At 39.9% G+C, this 14,963-nt stretch overlaps 1 pseudogene; it reads left to right on the top strand.

Moving 5' to 3' along the window:
• The first annotated feature begins 1,613 nt into the window (after window positions 1-1,613).
• On the top strand, window positions 1,614-2,964 carry LOC104849929 (annotated as a pseudogene).
• Window positions 2,965-14,963: the final 11,999 nt, after the last annotated feature.

Here is a 14,963-nt window from a genome sequence, read left to right as displayed (position 1 = left end):
TCAAACCAAGCCCCTCATGCATGGTAGGCAAGTAGTCTGTCACTGAGCTACATCACAACCTTGTATTCTTTTCAAAACTAACCTCCAGTGTTTATTGTAAAAAATAATCCAAACAATGCAGGAAAATAACAAAGAAGAAAGTAAAAAGTTCTCACACTCCAACTATGAAGTGTTTAATACTGGGTAAACTGTGTTTCCCTATTAGAAAATGGTATGACATTCTATCATCCCCTCGTTTTCACTTGACATGAAGTCGACATGATTTTCTCATTAAATGTTTTAAGAACATCGTGGCTAATTATTGCAAATAATATTCACATTAATATAACAGAATATTTAAACCATTTTATTAACAGTTTAACACATTTTAATATTTTTAACACAGTAGTCTTTCATCTTTGACATTTATTCCATAAGCAAAATTAGTGCATGAATACATCATGGACCTCAGAAATTAAGAATATGGAGTTTTATTATCATCAGTTGTCAGTGTAATGAGATAAAGAGCAGGGACTCTCTAAAGAACAAAATCATTACCAGAGAGGGGAAATAGTCATATGCTCTAAAGATATTAACATGTCTACATGCTTTGTTGCACAGATTATTTTCTGAGACAATTTTGTATATGTTGGCAAGATGATCTCCAATCTCTGAACACAAGCAATCTTTTGCTTCAGCCTCCTCAATAACAGAAATGTCTACAGACAAGCACCACCATGCCTGGCTATAATACAGATTTCTTACAAGTAAAAAGTAAAGCAGTAGGCTTGGGAAGTACCTTCGTGATAGAACAGTTGCCTAATATGTGTAAGGCCCTGGGTTGATTCTGAGCACCAGAAAAAAAGAAAAAGAAAGAAAATTTAGTTGTTTGTCTCTGTGACCAAATACCTGAGATAAACAATGAAGGGAAGGAAAAATTAATTTTGGCCCATGGTGTTATGGATTTCAGTCCACGGCCAGCTGGCTCCACGCTGAATCTGAAGTAATGTGGAACACCATGGTGGAAGAAGGTGGTGACGGGCAGGAAGCAGAGGTGGTAAGTGAGGCAGACAGGAAGGGACGGGAGTATATTATGGTCTCCAAAGTCACAATCCATGATCCACTGCACCACCTCCTAATAATGCCATCAATTAGGATCTCATTATTGATGAAGCTAGTCTTCGTCATCCACTCATTTCTCAAAATGTCCGTCAGCTGGCAATCAAGCCGTTAGTGCATGAACTGTACAGTGCATTTCAAATCCAAGCCATGACAAATCTTTTTCACTTAGGCAGCAGGCACACAATACTAAAATATCAAGATAATAAAAAATGCTGTAGATGAAAAATCATCTGGATGTGGTAGTTTTCCAGGGGTGTGGAACCATCTTAGATCTTGGTAGTACCTGGGGCAAGGGAATATGTAAAGCTTTGAAGTGGGGAGTGAGTGGTGCAGGGTAGCAAATGGTTTCACCATTTCTCTGAAAAGCACAACAGGTCACTGGTAAATACAACACAAGGTAATGTTATATCCATGATGCTCACACTCACTGATATCTCCTCCCCTTCTACTCCTCCTCCTTGTCTCACTCTCTTCCTCTCTTCCTCTTTCCTTCTCTCCCTGTCTCCCTCTCTCTTGCCTTCACACTGAGCAGCATTCCCATCCACTTTTATTTTTCATTTTGAGACAAGATCTCACCAGGTTGCAAAGTTGACCAGTCTGGGCTTCAACTTGTGGTCTTCTTGCATTAGTATCCCTACTGAAGCATGTGCTACCATGCCTGACTCCTGTTGATTCTCTTGAGAGTGGACCTTAACATACCTGCTGATTTTTGTTGAACCAGATTTATTTTAGGGGGAATAGTTCTCAACCAGTGTAAACATGCTTCTATCTGTAGCGATATTTGATAAAGGTCAACTAATTATAACAAAGAACTGCCAGCAAAAAATTATGCATCAGGTGCTGGAACTGCTGCTGCAAGTTCAGACCTCAACCATGGGCCCCAACGCCGCCCAGTGGGCACTCCTGGTTCCTTGTGGTTCTAAGTACAAGATGGCCAAGGATCAGCAGACAGTGAATCTCCTTAAGGAAGAACAGGTATCCCTTATAGTAATCAGGGTTGGTGCTGTTGGCATGGCCTGTGCCATCACTATCTTATGAAGTACTTGGCAGGTGAACTTGCTCATGTTGACATCATGGAAGACAAATTAAAGAGAGAGAAATGATGGATCTCCAGCATGGCAGCCTTTTCCTTAGAACACTAAAAATTGACTCTGGAAAATTCTATAATGTAACCACAAAGCTGGTTATTATCACAGCTAGGGCATGTTAGCAAGCTTTAAGCACATCACCCTAGTACCATAAAAGTACAGCCCAAACTGTAAGTTGCTAGTTGTTTCCAATCCGGTGGATATCTTGACCTATGTGGCTTGGAAAATAACTGGCTTTCCCAAAAACTGTGTTACTGGAAGTGGTGTATCTGGATTCAGCCCAGCACCCTTACCTGATGGGGGAAAGGCTGGGAGTTCATCCACTAAGATGCCATGGATGGATCTGCAGGAAGCACAGAGATTCCAGTGCGCCTGTGTGGAGTGGAGTAAATGTTGCTGGTGTCTGGATACTCTGCACTCTAAGTCAGGAACTGATGGGGATAAGGAGCATTGCAGAGAGAGGTTCACAAACAGGTGGTTAACAGTGCTTATGAAGTGATCAAACTCAAAGGCTACATATCCGGAGCCATTGGAACTGTCTGTAGCAGATTTGACAGAACTTATGACGAAGAATCCTAGGAGGGCCTATTCAATTTCTACCATGACTAAGAGTCTCTATGGAATAAAGGCTGATGTCCTCCTTACTGTTCTTTGTGTCTTGGGGAAAAATAGGAGCATGGATGTTATGAAGGTGACTCTAACTCCTGAGGAAGAGGCCCGTTTGAAGAAGGTAACAGATACCCTGTGGGAGATCCAAAAGGAGCGGCAATTTTAAAGTCTTCTAGTGTCACATCACTTCACTGTCTGGGCTACAAGAGGATTTAGGTGGAGGTTGTGTATGTTGTCCTTTTTATGTGATCTGTGGTTGAAGGGGTAGTATTAAGATGGCCTAGGAAAAACATCAGTTTCTCAAAGTTCGAAATAGGAATGGTTCAAAAATCCCCACATTTCTATCCTGATGCAGGATGGTATTTAACCTATGTAATCCAAAGCTGGTTAGTATAAAGTAGCTCCACCATTTCTGAGATATCTCAGCCAATGTCACGTAGGCTCCAGTTGCCATTCAAACCAGGTGTATGTTACTCTGTTATATAAGTTCACCAACGAAGCCTAGTCTTTTTTCCCAGTTGATCACAGCCTGGGATCCAGTGTATAAATCCATTATTTTATGTCTTGTGCATAACTGTTTAAAGGATTTTATTTCATCTTTTCATATAATATAAAAAGGAAAGATGTACCTGTGAAAAATGCAACTGTCACACCAACTACAACACCAAATAAACCTTGAACAGTGGGAAAAAAAAGAAATTATGCATCAGAAGAGTCAAAAAATAAATCCCACTCCCATTGGAACCCCTGCTGTGAACAGCAAACATTTCCAGACATAGAAAGCACACTTCAGGGCTGAGGTGAAGCTCAAGGACAACGTGCTTCCCTGGCATGTGTGACCTTTAGCACTGAGCTTGCACATATATGTGCTTGCACCCATATACACACAAAACCATGTTTCTCTGTAACAACTAATTTAAAGCATGCAAAAGCCAGTGGGAATGTAAGACAAGGATAGAGTTTTTCCTAGTGTCACATACAGCCTTTAAAAGCCAAAACACTGAGCTAACACAATGTATTTTCTTTAATAACATCTATATTCCCCATGTTGGCTTATGTGTTAGAAAGAATTTCCCTGAAATTATTCCCTTTTATAAATTGTCCACATCTGGCTTATTCCCCTGAAGTATTTTTTGTCTCTCATGACACTCTGACGAGCTTAAGCAGACAACATCAAACAAACAAAACCTCCTTGTACCACCCTCCAGCCTATGATCATTTACCATTATTGTCAAGGGACAACCAAATTTCACTGTGTGTGAAGGACAAGAGAACAAAAGAGAGAAACAGAGAAGCACCAAAAGGAGAAAATATTTCATTGCAACACTAAGAGAAGGTTTAGGAAAAATAAGAGCAATCTGTCCTGTATCTGGAAGGCTAGCTTTATAGAAGTAGGCAAAGATGGTTCTACTGATTCCATGTCCTGGATTAAATTATAACCAAAAAAGGATCAGCTGATCTTCGCAAGGCTGCCTCCGTCTTATCACTCAGAAGTCAGCTGCAGGGTCACTTCATATGAAAACAACTTCTCTGACTTCCAGATATCATGCAGAACCTGAGTCACCTTTGAACTCCCCTTTTAATCACACTGCACAGCACTTGTAGCAATGTGGCATGTTTTGCAAGTGGTGCACATATGCCTAAGTAGGTTTGTTTCCTCTCTTATTTTCTTTTTGCATGCACTACAGTGATAGCTTGGAATGCAGAAATTTCTGGTACTGGGGCAGCGAGCTGAGGACCATGGGAGAAGCAGACATGGCCCCTGATGGCTCTGGGAGTCACCATACAAGCACCTGACTGTATGCCTAGGCGTCTATTTCAATGAGACAAATAAACCCTTACTTGGTTGAAGCCTTTGCTTTGGTGTTCCTATCACTTCCTGCCAAGCATCATTCCCACCCAATAGATGCATTGCAGTAAGCCTACCTCTTTAAACATTGACTGGCACATAGTGAATATTAAATATTTGTGAAAGGGGAGATGGCCACTCACAATCAAGCCCTCATATAACAGGTATATGTAGGAATTTGAAGATTCCTATATTAGTTAACTTTCCCCTTGCTGGACCCTGACACTCACAGCTTAAAGGAAAAGAGGTGCAATTTTCTTATGGTTTCAACCTATAATCTGTTGGCACCAAGGCAGAGATATCATGGACACTGACAGAGAGAGCAAAGCTTCTCAGTTTGTGGTGGCTAGGAAGAAAGGAAAAGGAAGAGAGAAGCCAGAGAGAATGGGGCAAGGAACCAAACATAAAATCCAAGATCATATCTCCATGACTTACCCAGGCATGCCCAGAAGTGTGCTCCACCAATCACTGGACAGATTCTAAAGCCAATCAAGTTGATACTTCACCCTAAGCTCTACGATACTAATTTCCCAGATGAGATGGCACACACCTGTCGTTCCAGTTAATCAGGAGGCTGAAGCAGGAGAATCACTTGAACCACAAGCTCAAGATCAGCCAGGCAATACAGTAAAACCCCATCTCACATAAAAGAAACAAAAAGAAAAAGAAAGGAAAAGACTATGAAGATGCCAATTAATCATATTCTTCACTCTAAAGATTATGTCAACTACAAAATAGATACAAAAGCCATACAGAGATTTTAAGTGATTTTTGTCTATTCAATGTTTATTGAATGCCTACTATATTATATTACAGTACAGTATGCTATGCTAGGTATTCAGAATAAAATAGCAAGCCTAATAGACCAAAATTTTTGCCTTTCTGGTGCCTCTATTTACTGGAGAAAGAGAAATGATGAATAAGATTATGTATTAGGAGTTGAGAACCACTCAGAAAAGAGGATCAGAAAAGACCCTCTGAGTCATCATTGGCAGATAGCTCTGAAGGCACAATCTGTGAAGAACTGAGAGAAGAATGAGGCCCAAGGAGCAGCAACTTTGTAGGCCTATAGTGGCACCTATCTGCCCAAAAGTGGGAAAGCTGACTAAAATTGGAACCTTCCTACTCCAACATACACCTATTACAGTGGGATTTGATTCTGGATGGCCTTAAATGCACTATATGCCAGGCAAGGCCCTGACCACATGCCTCAGGCTTTACCATCTTAGTCTGTGAGTGTATCTGCCTTCCCACAAACCATTTAGAAAATCAACATCATTCCTCCTTTCACAAATACTTGTTTCACTAACCTGCTACTTTTCTATTTGTATATACTTATTTTTTTGTACCAGGGATCAAACTCAGGACATTGTACTTGCAAGGCAGGAGCAGTGCCACTGAGGTAAATCACTAGCCAACTACACTTCTGTTTCCATAAAAGCTGTTGATATAATAATTTCATTTCAGTGCTGAATCATTGTCTTCTCTTCTGATTGACAAACTCAACACATATAATGTTGCTCAAACAAGGGGTGAAATATTATTGCAGTACTGATTTTGAACAGATAGGACTATATTAACAGATTCCCAGGCAAGAAATACATCATGACTCAAGATAAATGTATACATATGAATACCAAAACTCATGCACTAAACTGTTCAAGGTCATTTTAGAGAAAAAAAGTAATATCTTTCCCTTCACAAGGTTCATGGCTTGCTGGAAGTGATAAAAGGTACATTTATAGGCCCATACATTTTCCTTAGATGGCATCCTATCAAAGGTAATAACAAGTTAGAGTTTCCTTTTTTTAAATGTGTTTTTGAAAGGGATTGAGTGCATTTAACAATAGTTATTTTAAACTAAGATACACATCTATGTTACAAAAATAATGTCATCATGATTATCACACTACAGTATTATGTGTGGCTTCCGATTCAAAGTTTTTTCTGTTAATATTCTACAGGAATTCAACTAGAACAACCATGACTGATAAAAATAACAGTCCTCTAACTATATTTTAAATTCCAAAATGCTTGCTATCTGTGTAAAATTATAATAGATAAGTTTATTACTCCTATTGCACTGCTAATGATATTGATCTTCTCTTCTGGGTGTTCAACCACTAAGTCCAGAGACCAGCACTGAAACGGTCACTGGGCTAATAAGACAGCCAATATTTTGACCCTGGCCCTCCAAGGTCAACAAAGATCCAGGACATGAAGGAATCTTTTCTATATTTTTTGGTAAGTCACTCAACCTCCTAAGCAGGGAGATTATTGAGCACAAAAGCAACAAATGTAGTTTGCCAAAGGAATGTCATCTGGAGGGAAAAATCTCCCATGCTTTCACAAAAAGCAACGTGATCAAGCACGGCCATGACATATCCTGATGGCTGACATTGACAGGAGCTGAGAGGCTCTGTGCATGATTCCAAGATATTGCCTGAGGAAACCTGATAGACCTTGATAGATAGCAAGAGATTAATTTTATTTAATGTAGGTCTCACTGAAATCTGGTTTTAAACATCCAGTAGGAAAGTATAACTATAGATATGCAAAATCAAGAACATAGTTATACAGCTATACATAAAAAGAGGCTCCCATTGCTGACCCCTTCTGACAGTTTCCAGATACACTGGTAATTAACCACTGTTATGGGTCATTAGATGAAATTTATATAAACTCAGAACAGTTTTAAAAATATTTTGGCTCAAATTGCTTTTATAAATTATTGTTTTTTGTACTTTTATAGCTGTAATTAAAATGATGACACGATATCAGACTTACAGACAATCTCCATTAGTAGAGGGTCTACAGGTCGACAAGTTAAATTCACTATTTTAGTCCCCTAAACAGTTTCTAAACATGCCTCTTCCACAAACCACCCTTTTATTTTAGTGATTGTACCTTGACTATACATGCTCTGATTTCTTTAAAAAGTATGTTTATTCTTGCCTATAGGCTGCCAAACTCAAAGTGATCATATAGGTAATATCAATAACAAATGTACTAGATACTTTTCTTTACCAAAATCCACCAGATTGACCTTACAAAGATAGTTTATAATTACTAAATTACCACATGATTTTTATTTAAGTCCTGTTAAATTATCTCCCTAGAAGGGGCCCTTAACTGCAGTCTTCCCTACATCAAAACTTTTCAGGAAGGGTGAAGGTATTGGGAAAACTTTTCAGGAAGGGCAGGGGTATTGGGAAGAAACAAGAACCAAGACATATCATGAAAAGGTACACGATCCCAATGATAAATGTAACTGTATTGTTTGATTTAAATGCAATAAACTAATGGGAAAAAAACTTTTTAGCTTGAAGCAGTTAGATGAAACCCGTGTCCCCTCTCCCCTAACCACAGTTGGGGATAGCTCTTAAAAAACAAAAGAGCTTTTTAGACAACCAGGCCAGTTCAACTCATTGTAAGTCCTTATAACCCATAGAGAAAAGACACTTTTCCCTAAAACCACACTTACATAAACAAGAAAGAGGGCGTATAGCTACCTCTACAAACTGAGTTAGATTTTGTCACCTTCTCTAGTTGCCGTCATTTAAAAAATTTTAAATCTATTCATGGAAAGTAAACAATCTCTACCAAAACTCCATTGATACTAAAATAAATCTACAGACATGTCCTAGACACAAATGTTGTCAAAGGATGCCCTAACTAAAAGGTAATATGGCTCAATGAAACTAATAACATAGGAGCTGGAGTATGCATGTGTTCCTTTAGAGGACAAACTCAGACCTGCATTTGGCTTATCACTTTCCTTGAGAAACTCCTGCTTTGTTACCTATTTTTACTAATCAGTCTGATGTCTTGGGGACCATTCTGATGCTCATAGCTCTCCTACATCTACCACCTATAATTACACCAGGAAAACAGCAGGCCTCCCTCTGTCTTGGTCTATCTTCCCTCTGTCCCTCACTTTTGCTAAATGAAAAGATAGCAGTTTTCCATAATGCATTGGGCACTGATCAAGATGAGTTGGTGTTAATAAATAGTCTCAATCTTACCTCAACAGATAGTCCTCATAACTTTTCATGCCCTCTCTCCTCTTGCCATAATATCACTCATTGTGTTCCTTTCTCAAAGTATGGTTATTGAAAAGACTATTGCACCTGTGAAGTAAATGAAATGGTTATACAAAATATAATCTTCCAGGATTGATCTTATACAAAGTACAATGTTACTGGACACCTTCTGGCATTACAAATTATTATTACAAATATGATCAAAACACTTCCAAAGAGATTTTTGGTGATTGGCTACAAGTTTATAAGTGAACACTCTCTTTAGTTATACCTTAAAGGACAAGAGTCACACAGGGGACAATAATATCTGGGCATGTGCTTGTATACAAAACTCTTATGTGCTCCTAGTTGGACAGGTCAATATTACTCCAAAAGAAGATTCTTTTAATGTCAGTTGTAAAAATTGTAATCTCACCGCCTGCCTTACTAACATTAATAAGGATAAAGATGTGCTGATATTATATAGGCTATCCTTTGTCATGATACCTACTAACACTTCTAGCTCTTGGTATCAAGACCATGGACTCCAAGTACTGGAAGAAATACACAGATGCCTCATTTGTCCCTGTCAGATGGTAGGACTTATTATTCTAGGAATTATGTCTCTAGTTATTTTGCTTGCCACCACTGTGGTTGCAGTCATGGCCTTTGCACAATCTTTGTCAATCATTTAGCAAAAACTGCCTCTTATACCCTCAAGACCCAGGAAGATGTTGATGTTAAATTGGAAGTACAGGTTAATGCCTTAGAAGCTACATTGTTAGATATTAGTAATCAAGCTAAATCCCTGCAATACCATCAAGGATTGCAGTACCATGCTGCATACTCTCACGTTTCTGTCAGTGCTCTTCCTTATGAGTCACAGAGACTGGGAAAAGTTTGCCACACATTTAATAGATATCTTTCATCATACCAATCTCAGCCAAGATCTCCAAAAGCTTCATCAACAGATCTTGTCCATTCAACATGCTCGCATTAGTTTCCTCACCCATAAGGACGTGGAAACACTGATTCTCGATTTGTTGAATGGACTCAATCCTTTCAACCTGGCCAAACATAGTATTGCTATGATCCTGGGAATTCTGATTTTCTTGTTGCTACTAATGGTTTGTTTACTAGTCCTCTGCAGAGTGTTCCTAGGACAACTCACTGAACTTGCCTTGAGACAACATCACAGGGTGCAGTTACAAAATAAAACAGAGGGAGATACTAGGAACACTGCACTATGGCCAGGCCTAACTCATCTCCTCCCACAGATGAGGCAGGGCCCTGTGTGGGATGAGGAACTTGACATGCCTTCCTCCCTGTCCATTCCCCATTAAAAACATCAAAGCATGATCCAAGCAGACCCTAGCTAGTCTCCTAGCTCTGGTTACAGTCCAGCTCCTTTACCTCCCCCTGCACTTCCCTTATCTCTGCCACTATAGATAAACACGCTGCAGTTATCTGGCAGACCTTTTCTCCCACCAGGAGTGAGGCTCCACCTGGACCCAGCTTTGTTCTTTTGTATCTCTTTGTTTTTTCTTAATCCTCTGCCATTGTCACTCCATGGTCCCTTCAGCCATGCAGGCCATGGCAGTGGCTGAAGCCCACATAATAAAAGGCAGATGGACAAAAAAAATGTTCTTATTTATACTGCATTTACTAAACTGTTGGCCATTTCCTTTCTGGAGCAGCACTGGCAGTTGAGAAGACTGAAGTCCTCTCTCCAAGAAAGCGCAACACTCTGATCCTTTGTACTATAGTGTCACTTTTGATCTGCTCTGATATGCTTCACTGCAACATTCACTTTACATTGCTCCTTAATGAATATATTAATTAATCCACCAGCTGCTTCCTCCAACCACCCCACCTAAACCAAAAGAGGCACTCATTCCAGACCATTCTCTACACCTGCAAAATTATGGCATACATTAGAACAGTTGGTGTTCAAAGCCACTGAGTTTGTTGAAGTTTGGTGTGCAGTGACAGATAAATGGAACAGCAATAATTTAAATGATGGGTAATTAAAAGGAAATACAACAAATTTGTAGATTTTATAAAAGACTGAGAAACTTATTAGAGCCAAGAAGATTGCAGAATCAGATCATCGAAGTTAACCTTGAAAAGGACCAACCTCTACCTTCAAAGTTCCTAAGGCTTGGTCCTTCTTATTCTCTTCTTTTCTAACTGCACTCTGTGTGATTTATTTCATTCTCGTGGATTCAAACATCATCTGTATGCCAGTAACTCCAAAATCTATCTTTCTCTAGCCCCACTAAAATTCTTGTGAACTCCAAGATGATATATTAACCCTAGTTTCTCTTCTCTCTCAGTGATTAACACATAAACTGAAGTTAACCGGTCAAAATTACATTCCTGTTCCACTCCACCCCTGGCTTGTTCCTTGTGTATTTTTCTATATCTCCATAAATTTCAACTTCATCTGTACAATTGCATGCTTTCTTTATGTCACTTTCCACATTCTATCTGCCAGGAAATCTTGCTGGTTCTACCATCAAAATGCACCCAGAATCAACTACATTTTCCCCCATGGTGCTGGAGATTGAATAGACTCAGCTACTCATAACACTTCAGCTGACAACAGTCTGGTCCAAGTATCATTATCATTCATACATAAAGCCACTGCTCACAGTAGCTGTAGGATGGGTAGCTCTATGTACAGAGTGGATGCGGACAGGTACCAACAACATTGACCATGATGATATCATGCAGAGCTGTACCTATCACCCACCTCATTTGGCTCTCACTGTTTAAGTTCTTTGCTAGTAAGACAGATACTCATTTATTCCACAAACACATCATGAGCACCTATCTTTACCACACACTCTTTCAGGTAATTTGGTAACAGGTATGCAAGATGGGTACATTTCTTGGAGCTCATAAATATGCCCCTTTATATTCTGGAGGTGGCAGCTACAAGACTGGACTTAGCAGCCCAAATGTTCTCCAACCAAATAGGAGAACCCCAGGACTCCAAGAGGCCAAACCTAAAAAGCATTTAACTACATATTGACATCTCTTCCTATTCTGACATTTCAGAATCTGTACCACCTACTGATGCAATTTCTTGGTTCCACTGATATTCCCCCGGCCCAGGGAATGAGCAAGCTTACATTTTACCTGTTTCAAATTGTAAGTCTTCCTTCCCAGAATCATGATATTTCATTCATTCCTTCACTTATCAAGCTCCTTTAAAAAACCCACTATCTCCCAGATGTAATAACCAATAACAGGTTACAAACTATTTTCAAGGTGATTCGTCCAGTGATCTTCACAAACACTCTGTGCCCTAGGGTTTATTACTTTCATCTTCCAGATGAAGGCATAATGCTCAGAAAGATGGGCAAATGAGCCAAGATTACACAGTGCTTGGTTACCCACCCAAACCATGGTGAACCCACAGCAAGTGCCCTTCACACTGACTAAATTCCAATGTCTTTCATTACCCAGGAGTAGATAGGTGATAAAGACAAATGAGGCTCTTCTTTCATGAGGTTTATGTTTTAGGAAGGGACTTTAAAAAGCACCTCCATTTCAGGACCTGTAGGTCTGTGTCAAGGTGCTAACATGGTCTCTAGTCTTTGGAATGGGTTTGCTAAAGTTATCCAAAAGTGTGGCCCACTTTAGAGATAGCAAGTAAAATTTATGAGAAAATGGGAAGGTAAAACTGGTTACAATGCTCAGAAATGCCTGGTCATTCAGGACAGAAATAAACACATTCAAATACAGGATAATACTTCGTGTAACAGAGGTATCATTTGCCAGATTGCTTATGCCTGTATAAAATGGGTTGCAATAGTCTGTAAGGCTTATGCCCACAAACTAACAAAATACGGTGTGAAGAATGGCTAAAAAATTATGCCACAGTGTATTGTTCTGTTCTAATGCTCTCCCACAGGCTTTTGAGTAGATTTGAAAAAGCCAGGTGAAATAAATACAATGTGAAAAGCATTGATTGTTAATCTGGTGGAATCATTTCCTGGGACCACACTGGCAATACAGTTTTGGGGTCCTGACAGGAGCTGTGGTTAGAGGTGTTTCTATCTCCATGATGCCAAATGACTCCCTGATTGACTCTGAAAGCAAGGAATTCATTGCAGAAGAACATTAGGAGTACATTATGGGCCAGAATGTTGCAGATTATATACATTAGTTGATGGAAGAAGATGGAGATGCTTACAAAAAACAATTATTTCAGTCCTAAAGAACATGATAACTTCAAATGTGATTGAGGATACATCTAAGAGGCTCATGCTATTATATGAGAGAATCAGGTCTATAAAAAGAAGCACAAGAGAGAAGTTAAAAATGGATGGGAGTATCCCCAAATGCCTTTGCCCAGAGGAAAGACTGGATAGCTCAAAAGAAGGCAACTTTCTTCGAAGATAAGGAGAAGGCTCTTGAGAGCCAAACTGAACAGAAAACGTCTATGATTATTTTCTCCAGATAAAGACTTCAAATGAATTGAATGAACAGTGTTGCAGACATCTTTGCCCAGTATTTGCAGGCTATAAGTAAGCCTAAGTCCTGGTCCATTAAGTAGCAGGGCCCTGATGAGTTAACTTCCAGCCAAGGTCACTTTGACTCCAACTAAATTATTTCTCTCTGAAGTACTTGTTTGTTCTCTTCAACAAGATATGCTAGTACCTCCCTTTTATCCCTATCAGTGATACCTTCTGTCACCAGGGTCCCAAAGTATACCATGCATTCCTTCTCCCCATGCTTTAAATGAATAAATAAGAATCAAGTGTCTTGGTCTTTGCTGTACAGAGCAGCTTAGATCAGCCCAAGACCCAGCTGTCTCTCTAAGTTCTCTCTTTCTTTTTGTTAGCTTGCATTTTATTGCACTGCAGGAGATCAAGACCCATAGTCAGCACTCTCAAGAACTCTTGATAAAACAGCTTTAAATATTAATTGATTACATATATGTAATCCCAGCTACTCAAGAGGCTGAGGCAGGAGGATTGCAAGTTTGAAGCCAGCCTGAGCAGCTTAGTGACTTAATGAGAACCTGTCTTGTAGCACACATCTTGCCCAGTACTAGTGGGCTATGAGTGGTACCTGCTTCTTGCTTTCCATAATTCAGCTATCTCTTTTTATATCAGGAGTCAAACCAAAGCTCTACATGACTCAAATGGGCATGTCAGATGGCAGACTGGGCAAGTATAGCCCCTCCTCCAGTGGCTTCCATGGAAACCTAGGCCCTGGTCTGTGCAGTGGCAGGACTCTGCTGAGTTACATGCAGCTGAGGTCAGTGTGATCCCCAGTTAAAATATTTCCCCCTGAATTATTGCTTATCACTGACCTGGTGGGTTCCTTGCTAATAGTACCTGTTCCCAGTATGAGTTTGTTCTATCCAAGTAAGATAAATAGCGTTGATTTTCTAACAGCCCTTCCTTGAACCATCATGCCAGATGTTCTACAGTATTCCACAACATGCCTTCAAAGCATATCCAGCTCCCTATTCCTTCCCATGATTGTACTCAATAAATACTGGATGCACTTGGGGGCCTTTGGCTTTGCTGCCTGGAGCAGCACTGATCAGTCCCAAGACGCAGATTCTTCACTCTAAGTCTAATTGCCTGTCTTTATTCTTTAATTCACCTTGTGCTGTAGTGACTCACAGGAGGCCAGAACCCACTGAAGAGGTTCTGGCAAAGTCCCCTTCTGCATTCCCTATACTGTTTTAAAATAGACTGAGAGGTAAATCAATAGACAGAATGATGAAGCTCTTTGCCATTTGGGTTCAAACTTTAGTATGAGGATAGGGGTGTGGGACCTGATATACGAATATAGCCATACTCTCAAATGACAGAATTAGTTAAGAAAATAGTTGAACTGGGTAAGGAATTAAAAAGGAATTATTGTGAAGGGTTCCGTGGGGTTTCTTCTGGGTATGTAGGGAAGCCTCTCTGAGGAAGTGGTATTTGAGCCATAAGAGGATCTAGGAGGGAGAGCTCCAAATCATCCTGGAGGAGACAGGAATTGTAGGGACCAGCATGGTTTGACAGAAGAGAAGGGAAATGAGTCACAAGGAAGGGTTAGAGATGTGAGAAGACATGGATTATTTGTTTATCCACTCCAGCTACTTCTCATACCTCACCTTTCCCATGATCCTTTCAATGGACTCTCTGATTCCATTTCCACCTTTGAAGATCAAGAATCAGAAAGGTAGGTTCCCACAGCTGTTGGTTCAGAAACCAGCTTAGTGGTTTTACAGAAGCAGACTTGGAGGACACATGGTGAGAGAGAAAGCCTATAGACGAATCA

Source organism: Fukomys damarensis, unplaced genomic scaffold (genome assembly GCF_012274545.1).
Source record: "Fukomys damarensis isolate Sample0158 unplaced genomic scaffold, DMR_v1.0_HiC HiC_scaffold_28, whole genome shotgun sequence".
In the NCBI taxonomy this organism is placed as follows: Eukaryota; Metazoa; Chordata; class Mammalia; order Rodentia; family Bathyergidae; genus Fukomys; species Fukomys damarensis.
This window is presented reverse-complemented; position numbering and strand designations above follow the sequence as displayed.